Source organism: Pteronotus mesoamericanus, unplaced genomic scaffold, assembly GCF_021234165.1.
Source record: "Pteronotus mesoamericanus isolate MK-2021 breed Mesoamerican mustached bat unplaced genomic scaffold, CSHL_Meso_final contig_82, whole genome shotgun sequence".
Lineage (NCBI taxonomy): Eukaryota > Metazoa > Chordata > Mammalia > Chiroptera > Mormoopidae > Pteronotus > Pteronotus mesoamericanus.
The window spans coordinates 19624782-19639434 of record NW_026555265.1 but is presented as its reverse complement, the minus strand read 5'-3'; the positions used below and the strand labels follow the sequence as shown (position 1 = coordinate 19639434).

General features: G+C 34.6%; 1 non-coding gene across 1 annotated transcript; it reads right to left on the bottom strand.

Moving 5' to 3' along the window:
- Window positions 1-5932: 5932 nt before the first annotated feature.
- On the bottom strand, window positions 5933-6039 carry LOC129080042 (U6 spliceosomal RNA). Its single transcript, XR_008530130.1, has one exon. It is a non-coding gene; the product is annotated as a U6 spliceosomal RNA (small nuclear RNA).
- Window positions 6040-14653: the final 8614 nt, after the last annotated feature.

Here is a 14653-nt window from a genome sequence, read left to right as displayed (position 1 = left end):
TCTTAAAAATTTCAGATAAAATATTTCACTATATAAATATGTTACATAATCTCTATAGTTGTTATGATTATATATGAAATGGATATAATAGAAGGAATAACTACTATAGAGTTTTTGTAGCCTAATTTCTTGTTATATAATTAATACTGAATTAGTGATAGCTGCATTAGGAGGCAGTGGTGTCTGTACTAGGTCACGTTCTATCTCGTATTCTTTATTAGATACATGAATTAGACAAGTTAACTTCTCTAAATCTCAGTTTTCCCCACCTGGTAAATAGTTATAACAGGTTTGGTAAGAGAGATAAAAAGAATCTTAAACAATAGGCTAAGAAGGGCAGACTCAGGTTGCACTCTACACCATCTCAGGTTGAAACAGGGAGGGGTGGAATTTACAAGAATATGTGTTGTGGCAAGTGGAGAAAGATGCTGAAAATGATCCTTTTCTCTCAAATATTTTACCCCAAGGCTATTTTTATCATTAATATTACTATTTTATTGGCATAATCTGGGCAGTCTGTGGACATAAGCACTAATTTTACCAACACTTTTCTTTTTCATCCCCTTCCTTCTGTTTTATTAATAATAAAATTGGAATCTTCTGCAAATAAAGAGGGGAAGGATTGGTGAGGCAGAGGAAAATCCTGTTCCTTTGATTCTTTCCTCTGTTTGGACTGATTTGTCTGGTAGGTGAGTCATCAGTTTTATTGCTTCTGAGAGAAAGTGAATGTGTACTTCATTAACCATTTGTGAATATATATAAAATAAAATTTATTTAGAGCATTTGTCAATATCTAAAGAGAAATTTGTAATTACATGTCAGATATCACATGCCTTTTATAATTTGGGGATTGTATGGTATCTCTTTCTACATGAGGTTTTGATAGCTCATGAAACAAATTTAAACCTTACCCCAGGTGAAAAGAATTAAGAATGCTATGGTGGTGTTTGGCCAACTATGGTCAAATTCGGCCAGCCATTTGTTTGTATATTGTCCATAAGCTAAAAAATGTTTCTTTTTTTAACATTTAAAATGGCTGAAAAATACAAACAAGACTGCTGTTTTGTGACAAATATAAATTATATGAAATCCAAATTTTAATGCCTGTAAGTAAAATTTTGTTAGGACACTTCTATATCTATTTGTTTATATGCTGCGTGTGGTTGTTTTTATGCTACAATGGTAGAGCTGAGTGATTGTGCAGAGACCATATGGCCCACAAAGCCTAAATAATTACAATCTCTCTCTTACAGAAAAAGTTGGTCTAATTCTGGACTAAGGCATCACTTAAAATTTTAAGACAATTTAGTATTCTCTTAGTCCAAAAAAAGTAGACTATATCTCAGTCATTATGTGTAAGCTGATCAGAGAGACAAACTGGGAAAATGTGCATTAGATATGAGAACACAGGAGACTAGAATTTTGAAAGTTTTGTTTCCTTGAAAATTATGAATCAATAAATGGACAGAGTTAATTTCTACCCATAAGATATATAGGTTTTCCAGTTCTGAGAATACACACACCCACATACACACACACACAAGGTTAAAAAGGTAAATGCTACGTCAGGAACTTGATTAGGACTCACTGATTGAAATTCGATTGGGTGGCTTCCTCGTTCTCCATACCCTTTCTAAACATGACTCTTATGAAAGTGAAAACTTAGCTTGGCTGGTATAGCTCAGTGCATTAACCCTGAGCCTGTGAACCAAAGGGTTGCTGGTTCGATTCCCTGTCAGGGCACATGCCTGGGTTGTGGGCCAGGCCCCTAGGAGAGGGTGTGTGAGAGGCAACCACACATTGATGTTTCTCTCCCTCTCTTTCTCCTTCCCTTCCCTTCTCTTTGGGAGTGGAGAAATAAAATCTTAAAAAAAAGGAAGTGAAATCTTAGAATAAACATTAAGTATTTATGAAGCTACTTGTAAAGTATCTATAATAATTTGTATATTAAGACCAACAAACAATCTTTTAAGATAAGGCATAATGTTTCAACATATAACTTTCGTCAATATGCAGCACTGGTACATAGGTGGTCACTTAAAAGCTATAGTATAATTGTGCATCACCAGAAGACACTGCCCAGGTGACGATGTGTCCTGACCCTCCAATACTTAAGTTTCACCATATTGAAATACCCACTTTGCAGCAGCAACCTTGGCAGCCTGTTTCCATTAAAACCAATTGCTCTTTGTAACAGAAGTCATCTAGAAATAATTGAGAGAGGCGTACTGTCAGTGGGAAGAAAAACCTAAGAGAAGGAACACAGCATCATCTTAGTAGACAATTAATATTAATGTTTGCATTAGTTCTAGACTGTGTTCAGCTCTTTATATATATCATCTCCATTAAGCATTGCAACAATCTTATTAAATAGGAACTAATAATAATACTGTTGCTAAGAAACAGTTACAGATTGTGTGGATTTCAGAACAGTATCTAAAGTCCAGGAATATTTGCGCGCGCGTGTGTGTGTGTGTGTGTGTGTGTGTGTAGGGGGAAGTTTTGATGGAACATTCTATTCTACCCCTATTCAGTAGGCAAGTAGGGCTGGGTTCGTTGGCACTCTTGGACATTTCTGATGGTGGCAGAGGGAGGAGTGGAGTTTATAAGAGCATGTGTAATGCCATGTGCTGATAGACTACCACAAACAGTTCCTCCTTGTTTCTCAAATAGTTGGCTCCAAGTCTAGTTTATTTCAATTTTTTAAAGAAGATTATATTTTATTTATTTATTTTTAGCAGAAGGGAAGGAGAAAGTGAGGGAGAGAAATATCAATGTGAGAGAGAAACATCGATCAGTTGCCTCTCCCATGTGCTCCAATCAGGACCAGCCTGAAACCCAGGCACGTGCCCTAACCGGGAATCAAGCTGACGACCTTTCACTTTTTGGGATGTTGCCCAACCAACTGCACCGCACCTGTCAAGACTAGGTTACTTCAGTTTTTGGAATGATATACAATATGAAATAAATATTGACTGGATGCTAATTTAATTGTATTATTTCTTTCTAAAAAGTACTATCACACTCTCCATTGTCATATAACTATAAAAATACACCAGATATGTATGATTAATCAAACCCTTGGTATCTGTATTATTGGATGAGCTATTAGTATAACATTGTGCTATAGGAGGACATGCTCACAGGTGAACTTGGGCCCAGCTTTCCTAACAGCTTAGCAAGGCAGTTCGAGTTCAGTGAAGCCTCTAATTGATTGATTTTCAGATCCTGAGAATTACCAGCATATAAACAAGTAAAATACAGCCTAGTTATCAGCATATAAATAAGAAAAATACAGCCTAGTTATTTATTATACAATGCCATGCCAAACTTTAAGCTCGGTTTATTTTCTTCTTGAGACTAAAAAGAGTAATGGAAGACAAAAGCAAGAGATGGGGGTTTTAAAAGAGTTTGAAACTAAAATCAGTCAAGAATATAGGGAAAAGAATATGTGCTAATGAAGAAAATTTCCCCATGTTGCTACAGATTAACACTGGGCCCTCTGGGATCTTTTCTTTTGGACTCAGCCTGGAATAAGAAAGGCACACAGACCTGGGTCCACATCCCTTACAAAATACTGGTTCTATAACCTTGAGTGAATTAGTTAAACTGTATAAATCCTATTTTCTACAAAAGTAAATTGGAAAAAATATCTACCTAGTAGGATCAATGCAAAAAGGTATATAAAATTTCAAGTGCAGTGCCAAAGAATCAGGGGAAAAAAACCAAATACTAATTTCTTACTTTTTCTATGTGCATTTTTTTGTGTGTGTTTTGCATTTTTAGCCCAATCTCTCCTAGTCACTAATATTTCTATTTTGCCCTGACTGGTGTAGCTAAGTCAGTTGGGCATTAACTGGCAAAGCAATTGGTCACTGTTTCACTTCCCGGTCAGGGTGCATGCCTGGGTTGCAGGCCTGGTGCCCGCTTGGGTCTTGTGCGAGAGGCAACCGATTGATGTTTCTCTCACATGTCGATGTTTTTCTTCCGTCCTTTCTCCTTCTCTTCCCCCCTCCTAAGAATACCTAAATAAAATTTAAAAATAGATATATTTCTATTTTTGCACCTCAAATAGCCCTTTCATTGTATTGCCTAAATCCAGCCATTATAAGAGCTAATAAGAAAATATATTTTTTTTCCTGCCTTCCCCCCCGACCACCTTCGCCTGCCCCCTCCCCGCTCCCTCCCTCAATCCTTCCCCTTTGGTTTTTTCCATGAGATCTTGCTACACATTCCCCAACCCTACCATTCCATTCCTTTCCCCCCATCCTCCCCGCCCTCCATCCCTCTTGTCTCTATTCATTTCTTTTCCTTTCAGTGTTGCTGGTCTTATTTGCCTTGCATCTTTGTATTGTTCATTAGGTTCCACTTACAGGTGAGATCATATGGTATTTGTCTTTTTCCCCCTGGCTTATTTTACTTAGCATAATGCTCTCGCGTTCCATCCATGCTGTCGCGAAGGTTAGTAGTTCTTTTTTTCTTTCTGTTGCGTAGTATTCCATTGTGTAAATGTACCATAGTTTTTTGATCCAGTCATCTACCGATGGGCATTTAGGTTGATTCCAACACTTGGCTATTGTAAACTGTGCTGCTATAAACATTGGGATGCATAGGTTCTTTTGAATTGGCGTTTTGGGATTCTTAGGGTATAGTCCCAGCAGGGGAATCACTGGATCAAAAGGCAGTTCCATTTTCAGCTTTTTGAGGAAATTCCACACTGCTTTCCACAGTGGCTGCACCAGTCTGCATTCCCACCAACAGTGTACTAGGGTTCCCTTTTCTCCACAGCCTTGCCAGCACCTGTTGTTTGTTGATCTGTTTATGATGGCCATTCTGACTGGTGTGAGGTGGTATCTCATGGGGGTTTTGATCTGCATTTCTCTGATGGCTAGTGATGCTGAGCATCCTTTCAAATGCCTCTGGGCCCTCTGTATCTGCTCCTTGGAAAAGCATCGGCCCAGGTCCTTTGCCCATTTTTTGATTGAATCGTTTGTCTTCTTGGAGTGGAGTCAAGTGGGTTCTTTATATATCTTGGAGATCAAACCTCTATCTGATGTATCATTAGCAAATATATTTTCCCGTAGGGTTGGCTCCCTTTTCATTTTGCTGATGTTTTCTTTTGCTGTGCAGAAGCTTCTTATTTTGATGAGGTCCCACTTGCTTATTCTTTCCATTATATCCCTTGCTTTAGGAGACATATCGGTGAAAAAAATTGCTGTGTGGGATATCTGAGAGTTTCCTGCTGATGTTCTCCTCTAGGACTTTTATGGTGTTGCGACTTATATTTAAGTCTTTTATCCATCTTGAGTTTATTTTTGTGTATGGTGTCAGCTGATGATCCAATTTCAATTTTTTGCATGTAGCCGTCCAGCTCTCCCAACTCCATTTGTTGAAGAGGCTATTATTGCTCCATTTTATGCTTCTGCCCCCTTTGTCAAATATTAGATGTCCATATAGACCTGGGCTTATTTCTGGGCTTTTGATTCTGTTCCACTGGTCTATGGGTCTGTTCTTGTGCCAGTACCAGATTGTTTTGAGTATAGTGGCTTTGTAGTAGAGTTTGATGTCCGGTATTGTGATCCCTCCTACGTTGTGTTTCTTTCTCAAAATTGCTGCAGCTATTCGGGGTCATTTATGGTTCCATATAAATTTTTGAAATGTCTGTTCTATTTCTGTGAAATACGTCATTGGTATCTTAATAGGGATTTCGTTGAATCTATAAATTGCTTTGGGTAGTATGGGCATTTTGATGATATCAATTCTTCCAATCCATGAGCACGGTATATGCTTCCATTTATTTGTGTCTTCCTTAATTTCTTTCTTCAATGTTGTATAGTTTTCTGCATACAGGTCTTTAACCTCCTTGGTTAAATTTATTCCTAGGTACTTTATTTTTCTTGTTACTATATCGAATGGTAGTTTTTTTTCTGATAAATATATGGAACACGTCACGGATTTGCGTGTCATCCTTGCGCAGGGGCCATGCTAATCTTCTTTGTATCGTTCCAATTTTAGTATATGTGCTGCCGAAGCGAGCACTAATAAGAAATATCTTGATTAGTAACATGTATTCCTTGATCCTCACCAAAAGCATAACGACCATTAATTGGGTTGAAATAATTCCTATATAACATGGACATTTGAACAGTGTGACACATAAGGTTCCTTTCTAGGCTAAAAGTACCTAACTCTTAAAATTATTAGTTACTTAGGATTAAAAAAACACACATTTTGGAGAGAAGGCAATAGTGCCTCTTTATTCAGTTACTTTTTAAAATCAATCAGTATTTAGTGAACACCTACTTTACATATAACATATAAAAATTACCATAAAGAAACTAACAATAGAGTGGCTAACACAGGCTTTAGTAAAATAATTATTTTACTAAATATATAATTTCAACTGATGAATCTGCAAACCGAATATTCTGTGTGAGGCTTAAAAGAGAGGAGGATGTTGTAGAAAAATCCAGAAGGCTTGCTAGGGATGAGACCTCAGCTGCTATCTGAAGTTGAGGAGGAGTAATTAGGTAGAAAGAGGCAGAGAAACTAAAGCATAGGAAGAGTATGGGGTGAAAATATCCATGATTACTGTGAGGAGATGAAAGAAAGACATTGCTAGAGCAGAGAAATAGTGAAGGATGAAGTAGGTAAATAGGAGCCATGTTTATCTTTTATAGATTGCTAGACTAACTTTCAAGTAGATGACTTACTAAAGCATGATTTGAAAAGTCCTTAAAGATACTGTTACCAGACTTCTCTCCCAGATTCTTTGCCATTCATTCATTTAGTTAATGAATGATTTCTAATCAGATATAGGCAGTCTCTGCTTTGCATGAGAGTGCAGGACTGTAACAATGACCATTTAAGCTCAGTCCATGCAAAACAATTATAATGTCAATGAGGAAATTTCTATTTCTGTGACTTTAAAATTTTGGTCTAAACATAAAAAACTATCTTACTCTCAGTTTTAAAAATAAAAATAGTTACAGTAATTTTTCATGTAAAATATTAGAAACATTTGGAATTAAAGTGTATTACCTCTTTAAAAAAATAAATCAAAGTAGTTTGAACAGTGGTTGCCTGTTTCTTGTCACATAACTTATGATATGGATTGAGCAACTTCCCTATGCTTTGGTGAACTGTCATATTCCTTTCTAAGTTCAGATCAGTTTCTAACATTTTATCCTTCACACTTTCAATGTCATGAAATATCTCTGAGAATTCCTTTAATGTCAAGTGTTCTGTCAGAGCACTTCCTCTGGGATATCTTCCTGCTTTTCGTCACAACCATTTTCCTAATTTATGTTGATAAGTTCACCTTCAAAGTTGCTCTAGCTCCATATCTGGAATTTCTTGAATGGCAACAGTGTCACTCATTATTTCTTGAAAAAATAATCCAGGGTGAATTATTTTTTATGTAACTCCACTGATACTTAATTTGTTTCACTTCTAGTGTTATCACTTTTCATTTGTCTGCTGCACTTTCATCTTTGTCGGTCAATTTCCTCTTTAATTATCTATTTTGCAAATGCCACGGGTTATCACTGTGAGATAAGTAGTCAACACAAATATGTGCATTGCTCCTGCGGTCTATGCACATACTGAATAACAGGTATGCGGTGACCAGTCACTGACAGGCTTTGAAAGAAATTAATTGGTCATGGATCATGTTGTACATCTGTTATTGGTACAGTGAGAGTGATTTGTACACTAAAGGGCTAGAAGCAAAGTTTGTAATTTATGCAATTATTCAGTTAATGGTGACAGAAATTGGAACAATGATATTTGGTCTGCTATTGTTTTTGGTAACTGAAAACTGTGCCTATCAGAACCATGCAAAGTGAGGATTCTTTAGCATTCTGGATAATTAAGGATAGCAGCCAAAACAGAAAATCTGGCCAAATTTCAACAACTTAATAATAATTATTATTATTGTATTAGTCAATATATGGCAAATTATACTTTATTTTTTTAATTAACAAATTGTCCTAATCTCAGGATCTTAAAACAACAATGTTTATTTCTGCTCCTAATATATGTCCATCATACTCTGCTCTTTAAATTACTTGGGGATCCAAGCTCACAGATACGTTCTATCTAACAAAGAGGCAAAGAGACTTGAAGGGTCTCACATTTAGAATAAATGCTCTCATCCAGAACTGAAACACATAGTCTGTGCTCATGGCTGATACACTATAACTAGTCACTTGGCTCCTAGGAGTAAAATTTATCTTATATATAAAACAAGTACTTGGAATAAAAAATAGTAGGAAGTACTTTATAAACAGCGCTAATGACATCCATATTTATGTGAAGTGGTCTCTCTCCACCCCTCAACGACCCCTCACATCATGTAGATACACATCAGAGACAGATGGCCTCCATGATTTCCACAGGGAAAACAAGGGATGGTGAAGGCTCCTTTTTTTAAATTAAATTTATTGGGGTGACACTGGTTAATAAAATTTTATAGGTTTCAAGTGTATAATTCCATAGTACAGCATGAGTATATTTCGTAACTGCATCATCCTGACAGAACACAGATCACCTCTTCTTAGTCCTTTGGCCGAACCACTTACCTGAGTCACTAAGGGCAAAGGAAGCAAGTTCATGGAGGGAAAAACATGCCCAGTAGAATGGTGTATCCCAAATTTGCTTGGATCCAAAGATCCATCAGAGGAACCTGAAAGTCTCTAATTTACAACAAATTTTTCTTGTATTTAGAATAACCAGGCAAGGTTCAGACATGCTATTACAGGAAATCACAACCATGAGAAAAAACTATAGGAAAACACATAGGAACCTTTAAGGTTCTTAACTTATATTTACATAGATACAATTGGTCTTTTTCTCCAGACCAATTAAACCATCATCTGTTTTCAGTACAAGTGGAGACCCCCCCAAAATCCAGAATTTATTTATTAAACAAAATTGTGTATTTATTCTTACATGTCTAAACTTCAGTCACCTTCAAGATTTTCTCCATTTGATGCAATTTGTCTATTGAGACTTTTTTCCACTGCTCTATCAGTTTTTGATCTTGTAGATTTTGATGACATTCTGTACTTCTACTGTTTTTGTTTCACCTCTTCCACATCGGCAAAATGTTTCCCTTTCAGGTTTTTTTTCATCCAGGGAAACAAACAAATAAGTTGCTTGGGTGAGATGGGGTGAATAGCTAGGGAGGGGAATGAGGGTCATGCCATTTTTGGTCAAAAACCACTGAACACTCAGCGTGGTGTAGGCACGTGCACTCATAAATCACCCATTATGAAACGGGCAAACACATTGAAAGAGTCTCCAAAAAAAATTCTCTGAAGCCAAACGCAGCATTTCACAACAACGTCAGCCAGGACACTGCTACAGATGGGTCCCTAGAGCACTCACCTAGCAGGAGCAGCCTGTACTGCAAGGGGCTCAACATCCAGAAGACAGTCTGGGGTTTTCTTGGGACCCCCTCATATGTACAATCGATCTTTACGTAAGAACCAGAGGCATGGGTATTTTCCACACCCTATTTGTATAAATCTAGGATAAGGCAGATGCATGTAGTTTGCTGTTTTTGTTTGTTTGTTTTTCAGATACACTTTCAAGAAGAAATACAAGAGACATCACTAACAATCTAGGATATATAACTATTACACGGGCAAAGGTATACATGGAAGATTTTGTTTTATGCTTCACTTTCAGTGTCCATTAAATTTCAAAACCAGCTTTGATAATTCTGCTCAATTCAGCAGAAATCTTATATGCAGTAACTAGTATTTTAAAATTAAAGCCATTTATTCAGCAGATGAGAAATTAGAGTTATTACTTATCTCATACATAATTCTACCAGTCATCCTGGTAGCAGTCATTTCTCTCCATAATATCTCCTTTAAAAAAGTCAATAATCTTTTCACACTGGATAATAACTTACACAGTGAATGTGACGAGTGTTCAACTCCTTTGTGCAATCAACCCAATGTCTTTTGTTAAGTGTGTGTGACTTCAAATCAGTGTAAAATGGCAGGCTAGCAGTTAAACAGTGTGTATTGCTGGATCTAATTAATTCTACTGTTTTATGCCAAAAATTCCATTAGTTCCCATTAAAGGTCTTGATGTAGTGCAGACTCCTCTATGTTTTGTATTTAAAACAATCAAACTTCATTTCAAATTAAGGATTATATTGCAGAACTGAAGGAATGCTAGTGTGGCTCTCTAGCATTGAATAAGTTACTCACTTTAAACAGGATATTCAGAACATGAGTGCAAAACGGTTACCTTGTAATACATCAACAGAATACTTAAATCCATAGGGAGAAGGCAGCTGGGAAAAGGCAATTAAGAGTCTGCCCTATGTGTTGCAATTTTATGGTAATTTTATAATCTGCCATTGAAATGAAAGTTTCACTAAGGTTTTTGGAAATGTTAGAAGGAGCAGTGTAGCCAAATTTAATATTATTATCCTCCTTGAGATTTATTCTTCTGCTATATGCTCCTTTAAAAAATGCCACTAATAATTCATCATCCTGTTTCCCAGCCCTTCTTTGGGTCAACAACTACTACTTATTATAGTGAACCCACTGTGTGTAAAGCATCATCACTATGTGAGGATAAATAGATCATTTATTCACATGTGGACTGAACCATGAAAAAATGAAATGGCATATCTTCATCTGCTCCCAAAGCGGGTGAAGCAACCAGGACTCTTTCTAGTGGGTACTGAGAATGTTTCCTTTGTCTAATTTAATTTTTGTGTGTGTGTGATTAGTACCAATCTTTCTTTTACTTGGCCTGGTAATCAAAAAGCAATACTTATATATGTAAGATAACCACAATTATAATCTATAATAGATAAATTTTAGTTAAGAACTTTTAAAATAAACACATTGATACAAATGATTCACATGTATGTTTTATGCCACAGGCTTATTTTTTGAGAGTTGATCATTCATCATCATCAAACTATTTTAAAACTTACTACTAAGTTAGACTTTATATTAGTATTAGTTGGGACTAATACTAATATAAAATTATTATGGTTTCAATCATGAGTTTATCAAGATAATTTATAACTGTAGAGAGTCAAAGAATTTGAATATTTGTGTAAATGTGCATGCTTTTCTTTTGGGGAGATGATCCATAACTTTGCTCAAAGTCTTGAAATATGTATTCTGTTAAGGCTAAGATAATTCTGGGTAGAGAGAGAAAATTGTATACAATTGAATCACATGAATTATACAGAGACTGAGGGCAAAGTTCAGAAAAGGCAATGATACTGTGTGTTGAGATTATAGATAAGAGCTGCATTGTAAGACTTGCTTAAACTCATAAGCAGATACTACATCTTATACCTCATTTTTCTAGGTATTTATGAAATAAATATATTTTTCCATTTAATACACTATAATAATAACTAAAATCCTATTCCAATTTTATATTTCACTCAGGTTTTAATTCTTAAGATATATAAAATTATTTGAAGGTCTCATTAATATGATTGAACAATTAAATAGCATCAATGTATTCCATGAAATGGACTTTGTCAAAAGATCAATATTTTTATCAATACCTCCTTCTGAAAAGATGTTAATGATATGGATGAAATTAAACTCAATTGATTCTAAAGGAAAAAACCTACAATATTAATAAGTTATATATTTAGTATTCTCTGTGCAACTGTAGTAAAAATCAGCTTATTCATTGCTAAGTACAATAAGTTACCAATAAACAATAAAAGACTGAAATATATAAATATTAATTATTAGAATTTACTTGAAGCTTCCTTCTGTCCACCAATTTTTTGTCAATTAACCCTTTTAGATAATAAATTTAATATTTAGTATCTTCTTCAAATTTTAAAAGTACATATTTATTTATGATTTATGTATCATATTCTACAATTTGGAGGAAAATTCTTTAGATAAGTTTAAAAATAAATAGTGTTTATTTCTTGCAGTCATTATAAATAGATACCTTACACATGCAGAACAGTAATAAACTTGGATAAAACAATAAAACCTATTCTATTTCCTATATGTAGTTGACTAGTAGGTATCAAATAGAATTATACACATAGCTATATGCAGACATGGGAAAGTTTTTTCCTAATGTAATAAGCATAATAAGATTTAATGAGGTGTTGTTTTTTTTTTCATTTTAGAGAAAGATGTTTTTAGAACACTTTGGATCTTTTGTAGTTTTCTTCTAGATATTTTTATGCTGGTTTCATTTGTTCCATAATTTGATCTTGATAGTGAAATCAGACAAAAGTGAATCTAATTTATCCCAAAATCCTTTGGATGGATCACATGCTGTCTTGCATTCTGAGTCTTCATAACAGCTCTACATCAAAATCTCTTTCAATTACTTCATAAAGTTTTTAACTATTATAAAAAATATTTATTTTTATCATTACTGCCCATCATATAAAATATCATAATTTCCAAGCTTTTTTTTTTATTTTTCACTTGATGCAAAAGAATGAAAATCAAACAGCCACTGAAAATACTGTTGAGAATATAGGAAATTTTAAAATCAAAATAAGTATACCCCTACTTCATAACTGGAAATAAAACCTACTTTCTATCTACCTCTGGTCTCAATCTTCCCTGTGTTTTCCCTTATTCCTACTAACTAAAGGTGGCCAGCAGTTTTACAGCCTGCCTGCTAGAGGGGCTATATGCACCAGTTTAAAGGAATTAATTAAAATTGTGGTTTATGTAAGACGTTTCTTTTAAAAATATGTCATATGTCCGCAGATAGAAAAATGTAAGCTAAGATGCATCATGACTTAAACCAAGATATAAAATTATTCTTCTAAAGACTGACCATTCTTTTAAACAAGTAAGAAAGGTTATCTGATAGACTCTTTCTCCAACACTGATATTCTAGGATTCTAAAATCATTTTTGCAGTTAGCAGAAAACAATAATTTAGCTGTTATGGTAAGACCATAAAATCAGATCTTGTAAATTAGAGCATTAGAGTTCATTTATTATTATTTATTTATATATTTATGTATTTATTTATTTTTATTGAATTTACTGGGATGGCATTGGTTCACAAAACCACGCAAGTTTCAATTGTACAACTCAATGAGACGTCATCTGCACACCAATTGTGTGCCCATCACCCTAAACACTCTTTCTAGTCCCATTTTCTCCCCTTTGCCCCCCTCCCCCTACCTCCAACCCCTTTTCCCTCTGGCTCTCACCACACTGTGTCCACAGGCCATTCATCCATGCTCTTTGGCTAATCCCTTCACCTTCTTTCATCCGGTATGTTCCACCCTCCCTCTCGACAGCTGTCCGACTGTTCCATGTTTCCATGCCTCTGTTTCTGTTTTGTTCGTCAGTTTATATTGTTCATTAGATTCCGCATATAAGTAAGATCATGTAGTATTTTTTTATTTTTAATTAATTATTCACAAATACATTTGAAATACAAAATTGACTTAGGAATTCTAGAATTACAGCATTAGCTATATAACATATTCATTGGATGAACACTTAGTTATTTCAAAGAAGATATAATGGTCTGAATATGTTTATGTTTTAGCATTTGCACACACTTATAGCTTTCTCAATTATTCAAGTTCCACTTATTACTTCAAAGTACCATTGAAAGGACAAGTATATCAGCACTTGTCTCTAACTATTTGAGGAGCAAATGTGTACAATCCCAGAAAAAAAATTTGTATATAATTTCCATAAAAAAATCCAATGTAATAATTTCATAGCTTTAATGCTTTCATTGATAATTCATAGCTTATGTTATTATGCTTTTCATCTTTGACTTGTTTTAAGATGAAATAAATTCAGTATCTTTCTATTCTTCTCAGGGTTATTTTGTAAGAACAGGATTATTTTACCCACTCATTCTAATTGTTCTTAAAATATCTCTTTTAAAGAATGGGTCTAAATGTAATCTCACCTTACAAATATCCAACTAAGATAAATATGATATACATATAAGAATATAACTCTCTCTGTGGGGATAGACTCTGCAGATAGACAAATAAAGATATACATATGTCTGTATGGCAATATTTATTTCAGAGATGGAAGTTTACTGTGCTGCAAGATATAAATAACCATTAATCCTAAAAAAACCCCTCAAATTTGAAGCCTTCACAGATAATAAGACCCAAATAATGACTCAAGAATGACATGTGTTAATGAAAAAGCAGTGACGACTAATGCAGAAATGTAAGATATACAGAAATCTCAACATGCAGTGCAGATAAAAGCTAGTGTATGTGAAGAAACAATAAAAATATCTGTTTAATATGATTGATCTAGTGTAAGAAGCTTTTAAAAACATGATTCTTTATAAAATTGCCATTTATTTTTAAAATATTCAAATATAATTGTTTAGTAATTGGTTCACACTTATAATTTTTTTTAAAGAACAGAATAAAGGCTTCCCTTACAATAGAAGAATCCCTCAAGACAGATATAATCATGGTATGACTAATGTTGCATTTTATTATTTATTCAAACAGTATGACCATGACATTTCATTCATCAGATTCCATTTCTCATTACATGAAAACAATGCACACCTATGAAGGATATTTGTGGCTTCTCACATTTAACTTTTCTTTGGAATGTCATTTTGCCATAGAGATGTTTATAATATTTGTTATGATTGTTATCAAATTGCAG